This window comes from Lissotriton helveticus, chromosome 3_1, assembly GCF_964261635.1.
Source record: "Lissotriton helveticus chromosome 3_1, aLisHel1.1, whole genome shotgun sequence".
Lineage (NCBI taxonomy): Eukaryota > Metazoa > Chordata > Amphibia > Caudata > Salamandridae > Lissotriton > Lissotriton helveticus.
In genome coordinates this window covers 458,715,132-458,737,992 of record NC_136061.1, presented here as the reverse complement: position 1 = coordinate 458,737,992, position 22,861 = coordinate 458,715,132, and the positions used below count along the sequence as shown (strand labels likewise).

General features: G+C 45.8%; 1 protein-coding gene across 1 annotated transcript in view; it reads right to left on the bottom strand.

Moving 5' to 3' along the window:
- Positions 1-22,861, bottom strand: part of SGO2 (shugoshin 2) — a 465,484-nt gene that overhangs the window by 33,826 nt on the left and 408,797 nt on the right. The window lies entirely within an intron of this gene.

Here is a 22,861-nt window from a genome sequence, read left to right as displayed (position 1 = left end):
TCGGTCGGCAGTTCGGGCAGAAGGCAGCACCCGATTTTTACCGGAGATGAACCGGACAATGCCGCTTACGTTCCAACTCAGGCTACAGCTGTCGGGGCATCAAAGAATCACGGAGAAGTGTACGGATTAATGAAAGGGGCAGCGGGGTCCTCTGAGCCCAAAGGCTAAGCGGCCATCCTATTCGGCCGGTAGCCACGCCCCCTGGAATAATGTTTTGGGAACAGCCTGGCCCACATTAGCTTGTTGTTTTGTTTGCACATCTACACAATAGTGTTTTGTGAATGTGTGCGGTGCAGCCCATGTGGCTGCTCTGCAGATGTCGTCTAGGGGAATGTTACCTAAAAATGCCATTGAAGCCCCTATCTTTCTGGTAGAGTGGGCTTTAGGAGTAACAGATAGCGTATGTTTAGCTTTGTGGTAGCAAATCTGTAGGCATTTGACAATCCATCTAGCTATTCCAGATTTTGAAATGGGATTGCCCTTGTGTGGTGGTGAGAAAGACACAAAAAGTTGTTTTGTTGTGTTCTTTCTATGTAGTATAGCAACGCTCTTTTGACATCTAAAGTGTGAAGAGCTCTTTCTGCTACTGACTGTGGTTGCGAGAAGAAAACGGGCAGTTCCACAGATTGATTGAGATGGAATGGAGAAATGACTTTAGGCAGGAATTTTGGATTGGTACGCACAACAACCTTATTTTGATGCATTTGGGTTCCTGATTGGTTAGTGCTTGTAGTTCACTAACTCTGCGCAGGGAGGTAATAGCTACTAGGAACGCAACCTTCCAGGTTAAAAATTGAATTCACATTTGTGCAGGGGTTTGAAGGGAGGCCCCATTAGCAGTGTGAGAACGACGTTTAAATTCCATACAGGTGAAGGTGGTACTTTCTTCCGGCAACGGGTGGCAGTAACACTGTTCTTGATCCGTGGATTGCTAGCACTGGTACTGGTTTTCCTTTTCTCCGACTAGATACCCAATCTTTGGAATCCAGACAGGCCTTGCTGGGACGGGTGGTTCTCCTTTAGTGGTCGTTGGCTTCTGTATTGTGTTGCTTTGACTTTTCCATTTCTCATTCAAGTCCTGCAAAACAGCCAAACGGTCTTTGATATCAAAGGGTTTTTGTTCCACCACTGAAGTGTGACAATCAAGGTCCTGGACAAGCATTCCAGTACCAAAACAGATTTCATATGGAGTGATTCCACCCAGAGAATTTCTTGGCAGATTATTTAAACTATGTTGGACACTTATTAGATGTTTGACCCACCGGTCACCCGAGCCTAACACCCTAGCTGTTACAGATTGCTTTGTGCCCCGGTTTTTTCTTTCACTACACAATTTCCCTCAGGATGGAATGGACTTGAATACCGCAATGCAACGCCCAGATTGGCAATGGCCTCCTTGCAGCTTTGGAGCTAAACGCAGGACCCTGGTCAAAATGTAGTGTGCCGACTGCGTATGTGCCGATAAAGACTTGCAAATCTTTTATAACAGTTCCAGCGTCACCCGAGCGCTGAGGCCACATCCAAATGAATCTTGTCCTAATAGTTATGGGATCGCAGTTGTCCATAGGGACGCCTGCGTGTAGATAGTCTAATGCCGTCTAGCAAAGGTGTCTGTCCTGGGCTGGCTATACTGTAGTCCGGTATCTGGCGGCGATCTCCGTTGCAGTCAGGGCAATTAATTGCACATTCATGAATGTGGGTATTCATCCCTGGCCACCAGTATGTCTCTTAATTCTAGAATGGATTTAGAGATTCCTTGATGTATCCGACCCTCTCCCATATGTGCTTCTTGTATCAAAGCTCCTCTACGTCTCCTGTTTGGAATTACTCTATCCCGCACTCCAGGGATTCGAGCAGAAAGGACGGAGTTGGCATCAATTATGTATGAATATTCGAGTGGATAGTTTAGAGGTAATGCCGCACCGCTGCCTTTGCTTGTGGCATTGACAGCTAGCACTGTTTCGCCGTCTATTTTTGTTTTCAAACGAGTGATTGCAGCTACAGAAGCCGTTTGCACAGCTGCCTTCGCGGCTTCATCAGCCAATGAATTTCCTTCAAGGTGAACGCCATCACGCGGATGACTCAGTGCATGGATCACATGAGTCTTTTGTAGTTCTTTCTGTAATTGAAATACTTGTTCCCAAAGCAACTTATGCTTGATTGTGCCACACTTTGCATCTTTGAAACCGTTTTGAATCCAGTTCTGCAAATATTCATTGTAAGATTGAACGCAGTAATACGAATCGCACACTGAGTGTGGGGAATTCGCGATCAGTATTTTCAAGCGCCATCTTGAAAGCCTGTAGTTCAGCTCGCCGAGCTGTACAGTCTCCAAGAGATTGAGTTTTTGTGACCATAGGTCGGAATTTACCATCGCGTCAGCGACCTTTAACAAGCACTATAAGCTTGTTTACCCCCAATTGCGGGTTGTGCTGATTCGTCTGTATAAAGTATACATTGGTATTATTCTAGAGGCAGAATCTCAGTGGGCAGAGGACATGTTTGTATTGTAGAAATTCTTGAGTTTTCAAGTAGGGGTCAAAAAACGTATACAACGTCTGTTGCAGCAAGAGAGTTCACCCATTGTATCCATCTGGGATGTAAAGCCTTTGCATTCGGAATGCTTACTTTTGTCACTGACTCTAAGGCAGGTACAGGAGTAATGACTATTATGCGTTTACCCTGTGCGAAAGCGCTCTTTTGCTACTGCAGTTTGAACCGTTGTCAGAATTTTTTCTGTTGAAGTGAATTTCATTTCAGCTTGTGTGTACAAGTGTGATTTGTAAGCAGTTGGTACTTTGTCACCTTCATTAAAGGTTAAGTACGTGAATCCGTATCTTTCTGGGTTTATTCTGATTACAAGTTTGCGTACGTTTACGCGTGTCTGTAAATGTGTTGTTGCTAACATGTCTGTTTGCACTGAACGAAAAATTTCTGTGTGTTTTTGAGTCTAATTAGTTGTTTTAAAATCAGGTTTGATTAATTCGTAGAGAGGTTTAACCCTTTCTGCATTATTTAGAAAGTATGTTCTTCCGAAATTCAGTAAACCTAGAATTGACTACGTTTTTTCGTGTTTTTGGTGGTTGGAGCAGCGCACACTTTCCTAAAAAGTTGGCTGCCAGGATTTTGCCTTAACTTGATAACTCGTATCCTAGAAAAAGGACGTGGAGGTGGGCAATTCTTGATTTCTTAAAGTTGAATTTGTACTCTACTGAGGCGAATCCAAGTATAATGGTATTCACTCTGTTCAAGTGCCTGTCCACGTCATTGTCTGTAAGATAGATGTCATCGACATAAGATAATGCATCATCATCATACGTTTGTAGTAACTGTTACTCTAGCTGAAAATAACCCCGGACTATTCTTGAATCCCTGGGGGAGACGACAGAAGTGCCGTTGTGTCCCCATGATTGAGAAAGCGGTCAAGTTCCTGCTTTCAGGTGCAATGTTTCGACAGAAGAAACCGTTAGAAATATCTAATGTTGTTTTATATTTTTTGCGCACAATGTTATTCATCAGTGCGGCACTGTGTGCATTTTGTACCACAAAGGTTTTGCAACAAGAGTTTAAATGTCTGTAGTCCAACACAAGACAATATGTATTGTCTGGTTTGGAGACAGGAAACAAAGGATTGTTCATTGACAAGGTGCATGTTTCAATCACCCCTTGGTATTCAAGTGGATATAAGATCTCCCTGACCTATTTTTTAGCTTCTTGCTTAACTTGATACTGCCTCTGTGCAGTTGGTTGAGTTTTTAGCTGGATTTTATGTGAGGGGAATACTCATCCCATCCCACATGATTTTTATATAATGCTGGAGCCTGGGCTACAGCCCATTTTCTGGCATAGGTATATTTTAAGTGAATCGGAATATGATTAGAGAAGGCTGGCATAATGATGTCTTCGCCATGTGAGCACTCCCTGACAAATTTTGGTGGCCAGTCTTTTTCAGCTAGAAGAATGTCATAACACTTAGAGAGCTTCTCCCAAAAGAGTGCTCTTATTTTTCTAGTTATGTCCCCCCTCCATCCAGAGCGTTACTTCATATAATTTATGGGGTACACTAACCCTGGTATCAGCTGTTTCAACTTGAATGTACTCATTCAAGTCCACGGTCTCCAGATGATCCTTCAAGATTTTGCGAGCTATGGTGAATTTTGCTGCGCTGTTCAGCATTGTCTAGGCCCTCTCACCGTTCTTGAGTTGTGTCCTCAAGATCCTCGGCATGTGTGATCTTTAGACCTGCTACCTTTTTTTTGGTGAATTGTTTTTTAAAATGTTTTGGAACGTGTTGATAGTCTTTGGACTTCATGCGTTCTTCCTTGTGTTCGGACGGTCCTCTTCTTTCCGATTTCTGTGAGGAAGTCTGAAAGGTACGAGAGGAACGTGTATCAGTATCTGGATATCTATCCGGTTTTCTCAAATTATCCCTGTTCCTGAGGTTATACCTCTTTTCAGAGATCTTCCTCTGGACTGAGAACGCTTCTCATTAGAAGTTTGTTTAGTATTTTCCCACTTCTTTTTAGGAGTAGTGAGAGTATTTTTAATAAAGACCTTTTGAGGACTTTCTGTTAGTTGGTGCATGACTGGTTTCCCACCCAAACTAGCTCTACCTAGTTCTTCATAGGATTTTTCAATTATTCTGGTCAGTTCATATGGTTGCTCAGTTATATCAATTTCTCTTATTTTTTGGCGGATCGCCACGGATGCTGCTTCACCTCCAATATTCGCTAATATTATAGCTGAGACCTGTTTCAAATCTTTCAGTAATTTCATACCCAGATGTAAGGCAGGCTCTGCCCCATATTCATTTTGAATCTGTTTCAGGACATCTGGTATTACCGTCATAGATGGAACACCATGTGTTCTTGTGTAGATTGCACCAAAGACTGTACCCCAAGTGCCACAGTCCTCCAGGTGTGGTGGGATCCCCATTGGTAAGCAGAGTGTTAAAATTCTGTGTTTCTCATGAGGTGTACTGTCAGGAAAAACTGCCTCGATCTGAGTAATCTTTTGAGCTATCCAGAATGGGATTTGTTCCCTTTTTGCAGGTAATTTACCAATGACTGATTGTATAGTCTGTGGTGTAATTCTATTTGTATTCCCCTGGTGGGGGGTTTGTTGTGGAATCCTTATAGGAGGTTGAACTGTTGGAGTCCCGCATGATATATTGAACCAATTGTCTATGTATTTTTATTAGTTGTTTTAGTTGAACTAATAGTTCTTCACTTGACATTTCTTCAAGGTCAGGATGGGGTGCATAGCTGGCTAGTACCGGCCATGTTGCTCCTGGTCTACCTAGTGGACCGAGCCTGGTAATGTGATTTTGATGTTGTAAGGTGCCTTTAAACCAGAGCTGATGCTCTTAGTAAGTTAGTGGAATTTCAATGTCCTAGAAAAGAACGTATTCCGTTTGATTATCCTCTACTTTGTAGAAGTGAAACACATGCGATACTGCGTTTGCTTCAGGGAAGACTATCCATTAATAGAATACCTCTGTCTGCCGATGTTCATGTGCCTCTATGACAAAAATTACCCTACCACCTCTTGATGATAGGCCATTTGTTATAAGCTTTATAGTGATGGTTTTCCTTAGGTTTTTCGGGATGTTTATAGCATCCTGGTCATTTTGTTGGAAACCTGTTATGTCTAAACCCGGTCGGGCTGTAGATGCTGCAGTTCCACTGGCCCCGGGATTATCCTCGTCGTCCCTTTTGTTGACTGAAAGTTTGCAGTGTAAGTGTCAAGAAAACAGAGATAAGGTGCACAATATTTTGGAACACTGTATCCTTCAACGTTGAACAAACCAAAAACGAATACATAGGATTTTCGTCCTACTCAGTAATGGCGGATATTTTATCCTTTTACCCACTCCAGACGTCTATTGGAGTATTTTAAGGGAAAAAGGGGTCTCTGTGAAAAGCACGATTAAGTTACTCTAATATCTAGCGTTAAATTAGTGCCTTACCAAACGTTGGGCGCCATGTAGTGTAGTTCCTATATTCCCAATAGGCTCTGCGCATTGGAATAATATATCCTATAGATTTGACGTAGGACTTAGGTCGACTAGCTCTCTATGAAATATATTAGACTTAATTGTGAGTGCCAGCTAGCTCAGAGGTCACTAGAAACATTCTTGAATAAACAAGAAGGGATTAGTTTCTGACAACCGCATAAACATGACAACTTTGTTTCCCCAAAAATAAACGTATCTTCAGAGTCGTGGAAACAATAGATTGATATTTTACTTAGTCACTCGTGCATGCTTCGTTTCATCAGAGGTGCAGAGAAATAGAGAGATGGGCGTTTTTAATAAAAGGGTTTATTGAACAGTCTTCTTTCTCATGCAAGTAAAGTTAACTGCTACAATCATAATACTGGTTGCAAATTATAATGCGTACAGTAAGAGGAGTATTATAAAATAATACTGTAAAAGCATTGTATGGTTTCTAAACCATAGATAAATACATACATAAATAACAAAGGCTAAAAAGTACTCAACTGGTGCTTCTAAAATTGGAAACAATGGAGCTGGATTCTCAGCGAGCGAAAGGACAGCTTTTCGATCAGTGCGTCAGCTGGAGGGTCGGCTTCTTTCGGCACTTGCTGTAGCGAGCTGCGTCGGGCAGGTATAGTTGAGCTGCTCCAAACCACCGTGTGTTGCTAGGGCAAGTGTAGGCATATTTATACCTTGAAGGTGCCTAGTTTGACGTAAAGTCAGACATAATACCATCATCAAAGAACCCCAAGAGAATGGTAGTTCTTTGAAAACTCCATGAATTCTTGGACAAATCAATATTCAAGCAAGGGGATGTCCCGACTGCTGAAGCAGAGTTTTCCAAGAAATCGTTGTGGCTTTTTGGAACAAGTGGAAGTAGCCATGCCTGTTTTTGGACTGCATGGGTTATATCTAAATATGGTTATGATTTCTATGCCTATATAAGGGCAATGTGAATTGTACGTATATAAGGGCATGAATCGGTAAATTACGCTTGGATCCGAATATGCTACACAACAGTCCAGAATTGGTCTCCACTGACTTAACTTCTTTTTGATTAGAGAAGAAACAGGAGTGGAAACCTGTGCCCCTGCTTCAGAATGATAATTTCTCTATCGGCCCTATGTACAGCATGATCTTTAGCTCCTGTTGAAGAGCCTTGCGATGTTTGTGTTGAGAGTCTTAAGGGGGGCGGGGCGGGGGGGGGGGGGGGTGTTGTAGGCTGTGTTTGAGTAAATTCTAGAGTGTATCTAAATTGAACTAGGCGCAGAACCCATTGGTCCATAGTAATAGCTTGCCACTGGTGAAGGAAGTGTGAAATGTTGCTTCCCCGACAGGTAGGACAAGATTGAAACGATTGGCTTGGTGACCTGAGATTTGGAGCCGGAAATGAATCATTGGCAGCGGCTACTATCCTTACCGGCCCTTTGACGTCTTTCCTCTATTTGATCTGACATAGGATGTCTGAGGCAGTTGCTTTGTTGGAACGGAGGTCTGTATGACTGTGACGTGGATGAATATGCCAGGTAACAATATTGCTGGTAACCCCTCTATAGGAAGGTTGACCTCTGCCCTTTGATCCCCAAAAGGGCATTTTCCGGAACTGTAGTGTCCCCAAAGACTTGGCAGTGTCCATGTCTGCCTTGATGGTTTTAAGGGCTTCCTCTACATGGCTGCCAAAAAGAGCCACTCCATCGTATGGAAGGTCCAATATCTTGTTCTGGACGTCAGGATGAAAGGAGGAGTCGTTAAGCCAGTCCTGTCCCTTTGGGACTGCTGACTCAGATAATTGTCTGAATCCTGTTACAGCAACATCCATCGCTAAGCCTATAATCTTGTTTGATGTTTCCCCCTTCATACAATATCTTTTTTGCCTCCTCTTTAACATCTTCTGGAAATTGATCAATAGAGGAAGCAATGTCCGCCCACATTTGGCGATCCTAGCGCCCTAATATCACCAAGGAATTTGCTGCCTTTACTGTGAGGGCTAAGCGATACAAAAGGGGATGATGGACGGAGCGTTTGAGCAAATCAAACACTCACCCCCAGTCAACTGATCTGGGTTTAATCCATCACCATTCTTTAGCTCACTCGGCCACCCCAGTTCAGACATGGCTATATGCATATCAGTCTGACCCTGTGCCTCATGGGAACAGTCCAGCCCGAACTGCCAAGCCATATCTTCCCTGGACCGGAAACAAGCATCCTGGGACCGGTTTCGGATTCATAATCCTCATCAGCCAGGCTATCTTGAATCCAGTGGCCAAGTGAGCAAGGGACTCACGTCTGAGCATACCCTGCCACACTTAGGGCGAACAAAGCGATACAAAAGGGGATGATGGACGGAGCGTTTGAGCAAATCAAACACTCACCCCCAGTCAACTGATCTGGGTTTAATCCATCACCATTCTTTAGCTCACTCGGCCACCCCAGTTCAGACATGGCTATATGCAAATCAGTCTGACCCTGTGCCTCATGGTAACAGTCCAGCCCGAACTGCCAAGCCATGTCTTCCCTGGACCGGAAACAAGCATCCTGGGACCAGTTTCGGATTCATAATCATCATCAGCCAGGCTATCTTGAATCCAGTGGCCAAGTGAGCAAGGGACTCACGTCTGAGCATACCCTGCCACACTTAGGGCGAACAAAGCGATACAAAAGGGGATGATGGACGGAGCGTTTGAGCAAATCAAACACTCACCCCCAGTCAACTGAACTGGGTTTAATCCATCACCATTCTTTAGCTCACTCTGCCACCCCAGTTCAGACATGGCTATATGATTGGTTCAGATGCTCCGTCCATTACCACCCCCTTTTGTACCGCTTTTGGCCGCCATAAGTGTGGCAGGGTATGCTCAGACGTGAGTCCCTTGCTCACTTTGCCACTGGATTCAAGCAAGCCGGGCTGAAGACGGCTGTAATGCCAGAAACCGGTCCACGGAAGCATGTTTCCTGTCCAGGGAAGGCACGGCTTGGCAGTTCGGGCTGGACTGTTACCATGAGGCACAGGGTCAGACTGATTTGCATATAGCCATGTCTGAACTGGGGTGGCAGAGTGGGCTAAAGAACGGTGATGGATTAAACCCAGATCTTTTGACTGGGTGTGAGTGTTTGATTGGTTCAGATGCTCCTTCCATTACCACCCCCTTTTGTACCGTTTACTGTGAGAGCTGACATTGATGACAATCTTTTCCCAATCTAATCTAAACGTCTGCCCTCTTTGTCCGGAGACGCAGAAAGGGGTACTGTAGGATTCTTCGAGCAGCGTTGAGCAGCCTGCATTACTAATGAGTCCGGTTTTGGGTGTCCTGTGAGGCACGCTGGGGCGCCCTTAGTCGTTTTGTACTTTTTATCTATACGTGGGAGCACCGCTGGCACAGATGCTGGGTTCTTCATAAGTCTAACGCCTTCCTCACAAATATAATCAATTATGGGAACAGAACTCACTGACTTACGAAAAGGTTACTTAAATCATATGGAAAGCAGTCCGCCTGTTTGGAAGGCATTGGAATGGCAAACCTTTTCGCAGAACGCTCCAACAGATTGCAAAACCCCCCAATATCCCCAAGTGGGGAATCTACCAGAGAAGGAACAGGTGAGGCTGGTGAAGACATCCTGTAGTCTTCCCATTCTGAATCTGTATCATGAAGTTCCCCTTCCTCGTCAGAAGAAACTGGTTCCTGGTGCAGAACAGGTTGAGGAGTATTCTGCACTGAAAGGATCTCTAACTCTCACTGGTGATGTCACCGGAGGCATAACAGACGGGCTAAAGACGGTAATCTCTGTCTGTAGTCTTGCAGCATAAACTGCAAGTCATTCAATAATACAGACGGCATTGTGACCATTTCCTCATGGTACTGATTATGTTCTTCAGGCTGGGTAAAATATGTTTGACCATAGTAACGTTGTTCTTCCTCATCATCATCGTCTGGTTGCCACTTGCCGTGTAATTCTGAAGGTCCATATACAACCCTAAAGGGACCTTCATCTTCATCACCTTCCTCAGAATCTCAATCCTCCAAAAGGTGTGTGGGTAAGAGAGGAGTAATTTTGCAGAGTGAGGTGTGTTCAGGCTTGATTTCTGATGCCAGAATCTTTTTTTGCCGTAGTCAGTTTCAAAGATGCAATCTTCGTCGACGATTGCACGGATGGATGCGTCAACGATTGTGTCGACGACAGAGTCTTCACTTCTACAGCCTTGACTGTATTTGCCATAGGCGATGTCGACCGAGGGGACTTCGTGGACGTCTGTAGGGTCGTCGACGGTAGAGACTTAGTTGACGCCAGTGACGTCAATTTAGTCAACAATAATATGTCCGACGACGGTGGAAAACTTGTCAACGGTGATGACCTTGCCGACCCTTGTAGCATCGTCAACTTTTCCGTCGATTCTATTTTCCTCGACAATGTAGTCCGTTTCGACGAGTACTTTGTCGATGGTGTGTCAGCCTCCTTGTGAGATATCAAGGAGATGGTTAATGAAACTGGGCCTCGTGTCGACGATGTAAGGGTCGTCGGCAACGTAATAGCAATAGAACATGTAGTCTACAGTGACGTGCCAGAACTGCATCCTCTTGGCGTCGACGGCGTTGAAGTACTTTTCTTTACTGACTGCAAACTTCCTGACAGAAGTAGGTTTTTTGAAAGTCAGTTTAAATTCTGTAGAAGGTGATATTAAGAAAGATATATAAATTGTACTTTCCTGTTGAAGTAGTCAAAAATTCTCTTTTCTTGATGAGAAAATCTGAACGTAGCTCAGAGGAGACTCCCTAGTACAATGTGCGGTAGAAAATCTGAGGTTCTGAGCTCCCTTCAGGAGTGTTCTAGAGGGTGATTAGTCCCGGTTGGTTAAGGCAAAAATGTGGTCCTTTTTTTATAAGAACTATGATAGGTTATTAAACTAAGAGGCCTAGGCTTTCTTTGGTCTATACCTATTTGTGTATTATGACTATTTAAGTCTACTACTACTAGTATTTTAAGTACCAGGGCTCCCTTCATGAGGACGGGGAATGATTCAAGCATGTGAATCTATGAAAGTTCCAATACTGGAGTAATCGGTGGTGTCCACTAACGACTCAATATTAAACTTTGCCATCTCACAGCCATCCTGCGCAAACTGAAAAGTTCAGCCCAGATGCCTTCAGGAAGGGAAGGAAGCAAATGGGTGACAGAGTCCCTTAAAGCATATGAAGCCCTGCCTAAGACAAGACGTGTTTAACAACCTCAAGGCCAAACCAGCCGAAGCAAAGATATTCTGGCCATACAGATCCAACCACTTAGATTCTCTACCTGGTGGAAGTAAAGGATAAACATCTAGATTCGGCGAAGTCGTAGAGAAACACAGACAGGGTCGTCCGAGCAGGACGATGGCGAAGGGAAACGGCATGAGGCTCCAGTCACTGGCCTCGCCCAAGTTCCAAGGAGAATATCATACTGAGACTCTCCATAAGGCAGTAAGGGCTCAACACCTGTCACACCCTGGTGAAGCAGATCCAATAAGGGATCCGATGACAATCACCGAAGAAAGCTGCAATATTTAAGACCTCAGCAGCTCTCTTTATAACTTCAGCAAAAGCTGCAGGAGCCTTCATTGCTATTCGTGGCAGAGAAAGCAGATCAGAAATGGGAAAGGGTTATAGACCAATATCCTCACACAATGCAGCCCAAGAACCTTCTACAAGAGCCTGAACATGACCATCACCGGGGTCACCTGAGCCACTTTGCACTGCTGGAGAAACAACAGAGTCAGCTTTGTCCTTGGAATGCAAAGGAGAAGACACGGGAACTGCAGTGGCTATGGTCATACACCATAATCAGCACCTCCATCGACTGATGTTGGAGCAACTTCATATCCACCTCCAGTACATCATTTGCGGCAGTCAGTGCCACAACTGGAAGTTAGACCGGGCTGTGCACCAACACCGTGATGACCCGAGGGAAGGAGTCGAGGTGTTCGACCAGCGCCGAGGGTGAACCCGCCGGGATGTTTCCAGTCGGAGTACCCCCTACCTCCTTGGGGCCCGAAGGTGCTCCAAGGGGAGGCATGCACCCCATGATAGTATGTGTGCATCTGGACCATAGTCGCCCCAACTCCAGGATAATGAGTGAGGCTCGGGTTTACTCTTGTGCGACATTCTCTGGTAAGGAATGCCAAGCACCAGCAGCCACGCCACGACGTGTTGTAGCCTAGGAGGGTGCCACGACCTCGATCCCTTACGACAGAGTCTTTGCATCTTAGGCAAGCAGCACTCACGGTAACGGCTCATTGAATGGACCCAGGCAGGAACCGAAGTGCGGGAAGGAGACCATTGCGCCTGGACTCCGACCGGGAGAGCGGCACAGTGTAAATAAATGTAAATGTCGGAATTTGTAAAGCGCACAGCTACCTCCACCGGAGGTGTCCCGGCGCTGTCCGTATACCGCTTAGGAACCCTTCCTGGCTTTCCTGGGAAATGTCCACTCCTGGGCACCCCTCAGGTGCAGCCAGGCATCCCAGCGCTTTTGGGGCCGTTGTGGAGACTAAGCAAGCTATTGCCCAGAGTTGCAGCGTGGGACCCATGATCAGAGCAGGCACTGAGGCGAGAATATCCAGTCAGGGGAATTAATGAGCCGGAGACCCGCCGAGGCGGGAATCGAACCCTGGTCCCTAGCCAGAGCTCTGCATCAAGGTCTGCCTTCTCTAACCATTGAGCCACACTTCTCCATCAACAGCTTCATCCTCGTTTCTCGCAAGGCCTTAGACATCAGCCATGTACAGGCACTGCACTCCTTGGAGTCATGGTTCTGTCCTAGGCACCACATGCAGATGAGATGGGGATCGGTTGCAGACATCTGTTGACCACAGGTCTCGAACGACTAAAAACCCGAAGGCATAGACACACTGCTCCACAATGCAAAAAGGCGCCTAAGTAGGCCAGAATACAGCCTGAGGAACCACTTCTCTAGATCCGTGCTGCAGTGCGGAAAAGAAGAAACTGACGTCCGGACACCGGAGAGGACTTGTATGGCTCCACTGATGTCATGACAGGAGTCGACGCCATCCCGGACCCGTATGACCCCGTCCCCCAGTGCGCAGGGGTACTGCTAAAATTTCGCAACCATTCTAGCGCCTGGGGAGAATTCAAAAGTTAAGTAATCTGCGGCTAGATGTCTCTATCAGATAAACAAGTCGAACCAGAGTTATGCAATTTTAAAGATTTAAGAGAAAACAGGGCCAAAAAGCACGAAGTACAAACTATGGTTATCTGAATCCAGGTGCTGGGTTCAAGGTTGTTGGAATCTGGTCTGTCCGTGAGGCACTGATCAAGAGGCCAGCCAACTGGTACTTTTAGTCACTCTGGTGGTCCTGGGTTCAAGATGTAGGTCCAGTCCTTCTTACTCAGGCAGGAGGACAATAGGCCAGCAAAGTGGCAGTTGTCCTTGCAGCAAGGCAGCACAGCATTCCTTTTTCTGAGTCTTCCACAGGTCCAGAGATGTACTCAAGAATTGGGTCTGAGGATCCATTATTTATGCCTGGTGCCCACTTTGAAGCAGAAGGTTCTGGAGATTTCCACCCCCACTCACAATTTCCTGTCTCCCTGCCCTGGCGCCAGCTTATCTGGGGTCCCAAAAGACTAGTGATAAACCCTTTGCGAGTGTATTCATGCAGAGCCTTTGTGATGTGCACGTGGTAGGTCACAGCTCCGCCCTTTAGTTAAGTCAGCACCCATCCCCATCTTCCCTTTGTCTTACAGTGTGGGAGCAATACTCAAGGACCAACTGCCAGCAAAACCTGGACAGGAGACCTGCAGGCTCCAAATGATTAGGATAAAAGAAAGAACAATAGTTACTTACCTGTAATCTGTGGTTCTCCAGTATTGGTGTCTTTCATAGATTCACATGCCTGAATCATTCCCCGTCGTCGGAGTGGGAGTCCCACAGTATATAAAAAAGCAATAATATGCTTTGAATAACCAAAAAACCTTGATAATAACCAACCAGGAAGTAAAGTAGCCCTAGCTATAGGAGCAAAAGCTCCCACACTCATGACTATCCTAGTCATTTTGCATAGACCAAACTGCAGCCAATCAGGCGACAGCACCCACCAGAATGTTCTCCCCAGAGGCTCAGGCTCTCAGATTTTCTTGCATAGGAGTGAAACTAATATAATTGCCTGAGGGAGCCTCTGAGGGAGGTGGGCGGGTTGCATGTGAATCTATGAAAGACACCAATACTGGAGAACCACAGATTACAGGTAAGTAACTATTGTTCCTCTCCAGTATTTGGGGTGTCTTTCATAGATTCACATGCCTGAATCAGAATACATAGCAGTACTCATAACATAATGCTCCTAGACACTAATTGTGACATAGTATACATGCATAATGATAAAATGCAAAAGACATTGTAAAGCGTCTAAAAAGAGCATAGAGGAGGCGGGAGAACAGAGGCTCACCTTATTGGAAAAGATTGTGAAGAACTGCTCCCACAAAGCATCTGCATCACTTGCTGAGTCCAGACAGCAGCGCCTCGTAAAAGTGTGTCTGTTGGACCACGTTGCAGCTCTGCAGATTTGCAGAAGAAGCACACCAGCAAACAGAGCAGTGGAAGAGGAAACTGCCCTTGTAGAATGCGCTCTAGGTAAGGCCTGTAAGGGTCTTCCTGCCTGTTGATGACAGAGTCCAATTGTTGACGAGACCCATCTGGCGATAGTCTGTTTGGATACTGCACAGCCTTGGCGCAGTCTGCCATAGGCCACAAACAACTGATCTGTCTTGCGCACAGCTGCTGTTCTTAAAAGATAAAACTTGAGACATTTCCTGATGTCCAAGGAGTGTAAAGCTCGTTCAGCCGGTGATTGTGGATTTGGAAAAAATCTATTGAGGATTACCGGCTCATTTAAATGAAAGTGCGAAGGGACCTTGGGCATGTACCTTGGGTTGGTCCGCAGCACCACCGAATCAGAGGTAAATTGTAAAAAAGGCGGTTTAGACGTGAATGCTTGAATGTCACTGACCCTTCTGATAGAGGTTAAAGCCAATAACAAGGAGACTTTCCAAGTAATAAACTTAAGGTCAACCTTATGGATCGGTTCAAAGGGGTGACGCATGAGCTGGGCTAGCACCACATTTAAATGCGAAACAGGAGGTGGTCGTCGAATCGGAGGAAACATACGAAATAGACCCTTGAAAAATTGCTTGATTATTCTTGAAGAAAACAGAGTTTGATCCGTCCTGACGGAATCGGGAAACGGCTGCTAGAAACACATTCAGGGTTGAATGCGCCAAACCCGATCTAGCCAGCTGCAGGAAGAAAGGCAATATCTGTTCTGATCTAGCATGAATGGGATGCAGATCAACAGTCTGGCACCAGGCACAGAAACGCTTCCACTTGAGCTTGTAGGTCTTAATCGTTGATGATGCTCTGGCGTTAGCTAGAACCTCTTGACAATCGTGAGGAATGTCTACGTGGGCGAATTCATTGTGCTGAGAAGCCAAGCTGATAATTTCAGAGAAACTGGATCCGGATGGTACACCTTGCCCCTCTGAATTGTCAGGAGATTCGATATTCGAGGCAGTTGTATTGGCCTGCACTCCGAGAGGAGGAGAAGTTCGGTGAACCAATATTGCCGGGCCACCTTGGAGCAATGAGGATTAGGCGACATGGTTGACTCTTCATCTTCCTGATGATCTTGGGAATTAACGGAATTGGCGGAAAAGCGTATGCAAATATTCGACACAAATTTATCGAAAGGGCATCCCCGCACGAGTCTTTGTGGGGAATCCAGCTTGCAAAGCGTTGGCATTTCCGGTTCTGATCTGTTGCGAACAAATCCAGGTCGGGATGACCCCACTCTCGGAATATCTGATCCAGGGATGGTTGATGTAGCTCCCATTCGTGATTGCTTCCGGAGGACCTGCTGAGTGAGTCCGCTAGGACATTGGCAACCCCTGGGACATGGACCGCAGACAGATTGATGTGGTTATCCAAGGCCCAATTCCAAATTTCCTGCGCCTGATGGGATAACCGGGCAGATCTCGTGCCTCCCTGCTTGTTCAGGTAATGCATGCTGGTTGTGTTGTCCGTTCGTATCAACACCGTAGAGCCCTTCAAGATCGCCTGAAAGGATTTCATGGCGAGAAAAATGGCTCTTAGTTCCAACAGATTTATGTGCCATTTTTTCAGCTCCATTGCTCCATTTGCCACTGACTGTCATCCCTTGGAGATGGGCGCCCCAGCCCTCCAGAGAAGCATCTGTGGTCACGATGAATCTGGCTCCTTCTGCCTGGAATGTACATTCCACCTGCAAGTTTCTTCCTTGCCCCCACCACTGGATGGAGTTTCTCATCCGAGGGGTTATTTTGATGATGTCCTCGAATGAGCCTGTTATTTGCACCCACTGACGACTGAGTTCCTCCTGTAAGGGTCTCATTCGCAGGCGACAGTTGGGGTTGAGAGGAATGCAGGATGAGATCATCCCGAGGAAAGACTTGAACTTGCGAACAGAAACGCACTTTCTTGTTAGTATTGCTGAGGCCATCTTGTGAATCTTCACCTGCCTTTCTTTTGATATAAACACTTGGGCGAGTTTTGTGTCCAGCGTGGCTCCCAAGAAGGACTTCCTCTGAGATGGAGTCAGGTGAGACTTCTTGAAATTCACCGAAAAACTCAGGCTCTGTAATAGTTATAGACATCTCTGAACGTGAGTTTTTGCCAAGTCGAACTGGCCTTGATAAATAGGGATACATTTAAACTCCCTCTAATCTCAGGTGTGCGGCCACCGGGGCCAACATTTTTGTGAAAACTCTGGGGGCTGAACGTAGTCCAAAGGGGAGTACTTTGAACTGGAAGTTCCTGCCAGCCACTCTGAACCGTAAGAACTTCCGGTGTCTGGGAAAAATGGGCACATGGAAGTATGTGTCCTGAAGGTCGAGTGTTGCCATGTGATCCTGTACTGAGAGAAACTGGAGGATTTCTTGAAGCGTCAACATTCTGAAAGATAATTTTTTGAGGTACTTGTTGAGGGCACGCAGGTTGAGGATGGGGCGCCATTCCCCCGACTTCTTGCGGATCAGGAAAAATCTTGAATAAAATCCTGTTCCCCTCTGATGTTGAGGTACCTTTTCTATTGCTCCTTTCCGAATCATTGAGTGTATTTGGGAAAACAGCTCTTTGAGATGAGCTGGAGGTGGTCCTTTTGGGGGAGAAGTTGAAGGGGCTTTGACAAATTCGAGAATGTGTCCTCTGGACAACACATCCAGGACCCATCTGTCCGTGGTAATCTTGGACCAATTTGAATAGTATTGGGATATTCTTCCTCCAATTTGCTTCAGGCTGGGACAAAGTGGTGGCAGGATGTGTTTCTCACTTGCTCTTGTTGTCTCTTCCTCGATAAGAGGGTTTTCCTCTTGGTTGAGAGTAATTATTTCTCCTTTGGCCATATGTTTGTTGACGGTATTGCTGGTATCTTTGATTTCCTTGGGTGTTACTGTAGGAGCGTTGCTGTGAATAACCTCCTCTGTTAGAGAAATTGCCTTTTCCTCTTGCGCCACAAAAGGAAGACTTTCGAAATTGTAGAGAGCCCAGCGACCGTGCCGTCTCTGTATCTTTCTTTATGGCTTGCAAAGCCTCGTCAACATGTCCAAAAAGGAACTCCCCAACATAGGCCATGTCCATGATCTTGGTCTGGACCTCTAGACGAAAGGATGTAGCTTTTAACCAGCCTTGCCTCCGGAGAACAGCTGCCCCGCCAGCTGTCTGAAGCCTGTTGCTGCCACGTCCACAGCAGCATCAATTATCTCAGATGAAACGCTCTCTCCCTCTAGTAGGATCTTTTTTGCTTCAGCTCTATCTGGTTCTGTAAGTTTTTCGATGAAAGGCGATATGTCAGACCACATCTGCCTGTCATACCTCCCAAGTATTGCAAGTGAATTTGTGGCTCGGACCGTGGTTGCCGCAATAGTTGACACCTTCTTCCCTATCGAGTCAAGACGTCTACCGTCTTTATCAGGGGGAGCAGAGACCTGTGCAGATGGATTCTTGGCTCTTCTTTGAGCTGCCCATTGAAACTACTGAATCCGTCTTAGCCTGACCAATAAGGCATGCCGGTGACGAAGTAGGTGCTCTATACTTCTTATCTACCCGAGGTAGTACTGTGGGTAAAGAATTTGGTGTAGCCATTATTTTCAGACCTTCCTTCCATATAAAGTCAATGATTGGAATAGACCAACTCTGTCTCTGCGGCAAATCCTTAAAATCATATAGGAAGCATTCGTCTTGTTTAGCTTCCATTGTGATGAGGAACCTTTTCGTAGCTCTTTCCATAATCTTGTGAAAACTGGCAATGTCCACCGGCAGGGAATCCGCCGTAGGCGGGCCCGCTGGAGAGGGGGTTTGTGCCTGATAGTCGTCCCACTCCGACGATAACGACTTGTCGTCCAATTCACCGTCTTCTCGTTCGTCTTCGTAGAATTCTCACCCCCTGCTTGATGAGATGGTACTGGTGAAGAAGGTACTGTGGGTCGTGCTTCCTCAGTTGTCACTTGAGAAACTGATTCTTGCAGTTGTAAAGTTGCCGTAGATGTTCTTGGCCTAGGCGTAGAGACATGAGAATCACCCGATTCTGAAGGCGGAAACCTGCGATAATAATCACTCAACATATATTGGAGATTCTGGAATAAATCCATAGGCATTTGCATGTTAGGCGCAGACCCAGTCTCCTGACCAGAGTGTTCCTGGAAAAATTCTTCCTCCTCCTGATCCAGATCTTGAACCTTTATGAGCAAGTCTGAAGGGCTCCTGGCCGCACGGAAAGTGTCGTCCTCATAGGATTCCTCTTCTTCAGAATCCAGTAATTTTTCTGGCAGCTTTATAAGAGACAAAGCTGTGGAGGATGAACCACGCTTCTGTAGAAGCGAAGCAGTGGTAGCCGGTGATGGAAAAGGTATAGTGGATGTTTAGCTGACCACACTTGCATTGCCGTACAGGTTGACAGTGGAGGCGTCGACGCAGCCACCGGGGCTGATGTCAAGCCTGATTCCCCCTGTGTCGCCAGATCCGTCGTCGACGGGATTGTTTTCTTCTTCGTCGACGGAACTGTCTGCTTCATAGACGGGATAATTTTCTTTGTCGACGAGGATGTCGTCGACGGTAACTTCGCCGACGAGGGAGTCGTCGACGGTAACTTAGTCGACGGAAACTTCGTCGACGAGGATGTCAACGGTAAGGCCTTCTTCGTCGACGGCAGGATATTCGTCGACAGCTTAATCGACGACGAAGAACTAGTCGATGGTACCTTCAGGATTCCCGTCGACGGAGGAGCGTCGACGATCGATGGAACTATCTTAGTCGACGGGATGGGTCTAATTTGTACCTGAACCAACGTCGACGGTGAGGAGGCTGAAGACATCACCATAGCTGATCTTGGTGAGTAAAAAGTCACTGTTGAAGTGGAAGAAGTGGCCACATGAAGAGATGGCAATGATGAGGCTGTACTTGACTCTGCTATGGCTAGAGGTGTAATCTGAGGTGAAATTTTTTGAGTAGCTGCTTTGGAAACTGTAGATTTCCCAGTCTTCCCTGAGGGCGCAGATTTCACAGGTGGAGACACCTTCTTGGTAGTAGTAGGCAAGCCAGAATCCTGAGAGGATTGGGCCTTCTTCAACACTTTCGCCCTGGGAGAAGCCACCTCAACCTCAGTTTTCCTCTTCCTTGAGGAAACAGAAGACCCCGAGGCAATGCTCCCTATCTCTGAAACAGGGTTATCCTTGTCCTTTATCCTCTGAAGCCACAGGAGAAGACGACCTTCTCTGTCCCCGAGAGTCTATTGAGGGAAGGTTCTGCAGATTTTACATTCCTTCTCCTCATGATCCGGATACAGACAGTATATGCATTTTTTGTGAGGATCCTCCTTGAACAGCCTTAGCTTTCCACAGGAATCACAAGCCCTAAAGAGGGATTTAGAAGTAGACATCCTTTGAAGGTTAAAAAACCAACCAAAGTAAGAAGAAACTGAGCAGAGCTCAGGGAGAATCCCTTCACACGACGTGCGGTAGAAAATCTGAGAGCCTGAGCCTCTGGGGAGAACATTCTGGTGGGTGCTGTCGCCTGATTGGCTGCAGTTTGGTCTATACAAAATGACTAGGATAGTCATGAGTGTGGGAGGTTTTGCTCCTATAGCTAGGGCTACTTTACTTCCTGGTTGGTTATTACCAAGGTTTTTTGGTTATTACAGGCATATTATTGCTTTTTTATATACCGTGGGACTCCCACTCCGACGACGGGGAATGATTCAGGCATGTGAATCTATGAAAGACACCCCAAATACTGGAGAATTTCAACTTTCTAAATTGTGACTTACAATCCAACTTTACCACTGAAGAGGGCTTTAAATGACAATTCTTTAGACACCAAACTCGACTGTCCACCTGCTCCCAATTGAAAGTTTTTAGCTACTAAATGTAATAACGAAACACAAAATTAACCTATGGGAGAGGCAGGCCTTGCAGTAGTGAAAAACAAATGACAGTTTTCCACTACTAGGACATGTAAAACTTAAAAAGTACATGTCCAACTTTTAAAATACATTGCACCCTGGACTGCTCAGGGCCTTCCCTACAGATGACGGATGCATTAAAAAGTAAGGTATGGGTCTAGCAAAGGTTTATTTAGCCAGGTTGAAATAGCAGTTTAAAACAGTACACACATGCTGTAATGGCACTCCTAAGACATGTTTAGAGGACTATTTAAATGGGGGCACAATCTGTGCTGCAGGCCCTTTAGTAGCATTTAATTTACACGCTTTGGGTACATGTAGTACCACTTCACTAGGGACTTGCAAGTAAATTAAATATGCCAATTAGATACAAGTCAATTTTATCATGTATTAAGGAGAGAGCACAAGCAATTTAGCACTGGTTGGAAGCGGTAAAGTGTTCAGAGTCCTAAAGGCCAACAAAAACGAGTTCAGACAAGAGGAGGGTGAAGGCAAAACGTTTGGGGAATGACCCTGCAGAAAAGGGTGAAGTTCAACAAGGCCCATGGCAATGGCTCATCTTTTGTAAGTTCTGTCATTTAGTGTTGCAACCTGGACTTGTGTGCTCTGCATATACCTGCTGCGGATACTGTGTCTATTAAGTGTTACCCTCAAAGTGTATTTTGGATTATGTATGTGGTGCTGGACAATGGGTATCGTAGCCTGTAAATAGTATATAAGCTATAGTTTTTGTGGGGAGGTTACCAAGTGTGAGGAAAATGGCTTTTTGCAGGTTTCACCCCCTTTTTTGCCTTAATTCTGACTACTAGGCACTGGTGTAATGGCTCTGAAATGTCCTGAGCCTTGATAATCAGGACACAGTGCATGTGTTATGACCCTCAGCACATGGTTGTTTGGCTTCTATCCAAATTGGCATAGCATAACTTACTTGTAAGTCACTAGTATATGGTACGAGGTTTACAGCGGCTCCGCATGGACATTTGACTTACTTGGGCGCTTAGGCATTGTTGGGCTCAAGTGGACGGAGGAAAACGCCGGAGGGAAACGATGGACTTGGTGAATGTTTCTTGAGTTACGAGCTCTCGCTGCAAGCATCTACAGGCAGCGGCGCAGAAGCTGGGCGATTTCACCCGCCATAGCGCTGATCACTCACACCATACGTGAATAGATGGAAACGCGCTGCTGGCTGTGAGCACACAGGAAAGATGCCGCTGAAAGGGGTGCGTGGGAGACCCGGGCCACAGAAGACCAATGCTTAATCAGCGGAATCAAGCTGAGCAAAAGTACTGGTGCTTGCTCCCCCTATACCGCTAAATCTACTAAAGTGGAAGCTGAAAGTATTAAACATAAGGCGGGAAGCACTGTTAAAAAGAACGGTCCCCGAGTGATGGAGGAACATGATTTAACAGGTGGGATTGAGCTGAGTGATAACACTGCGGCTAGCACCCCCAAAACTCTTCAATTAGCTAAAGTGAATGCTGAAACTAGTAAAAATAAGCTGGGTGGCACAGATAAAAAGACTATACCGGCGATTTTCTAAACAATAAAGGATAAATCTAAGGGTAAAAAGGGCCCGGCCTTGCAGGATAATGGACTACAAGTACCAGCAGCAGATGTAGGAGTAGAAACGGTTCAACTTGGTGTCGTGGGGGCTAGTGTGGAGTTAGGTAACTCGTGTTCATTATTACACCGGTTAAAAATCCACCACCATCCGCATCTAGGAAGATTGATTTCGATGGCCCACTACAAGGCAGTAATGATGGCAACAATTTTCACCCTGATATATCAACAGCAGGCGCTCAAGGGCAGATACAAGATGCAGAATCAGGGGATTTCTACTCTCTGTCAGAACCATCATCCTCATCCTGTGAGGACTTCGTTTTGCAATATGCCAAGCAAATGAATATGACAGATGGGAGTGCGCACAGTAGTATTTGTTTAGATGACTCCGTTGAAGGGGGCTCCCACACTGTGCGCAAAAAGCCTGGATTGATATAGCCAATGGAGGAGAACATCATACGAGCATGGAGGAGGCAGCGGCAAACTATTATGTCTCTAAGAGAGGAAACAAGGGAGGAGAGCCAAAGGGTTCAGAATATTTGTCGTAAACTTCAAAATTCTGTCCGTAGGTTGGCCAAATCACAATCTGATTTTACCACCAGGTTCAATGAGGCAGAGACTCGGATATCAAATTTAGAGGAAGAATTTGGGCAACAAAAGCGCATGACCGAGTCATTTTGTGCTATAAAAGAGGACACCAAATGGAAAATGGCTGACTTTGAAAATAGAGCATGGAGAAATAACTTGCGGGTATTACACATTCCAGAAGGCAAGGAAGGGCAGGACCCTCGCAAATTCATGATGGATTTATTTAAAAAGGCATTTCCAGA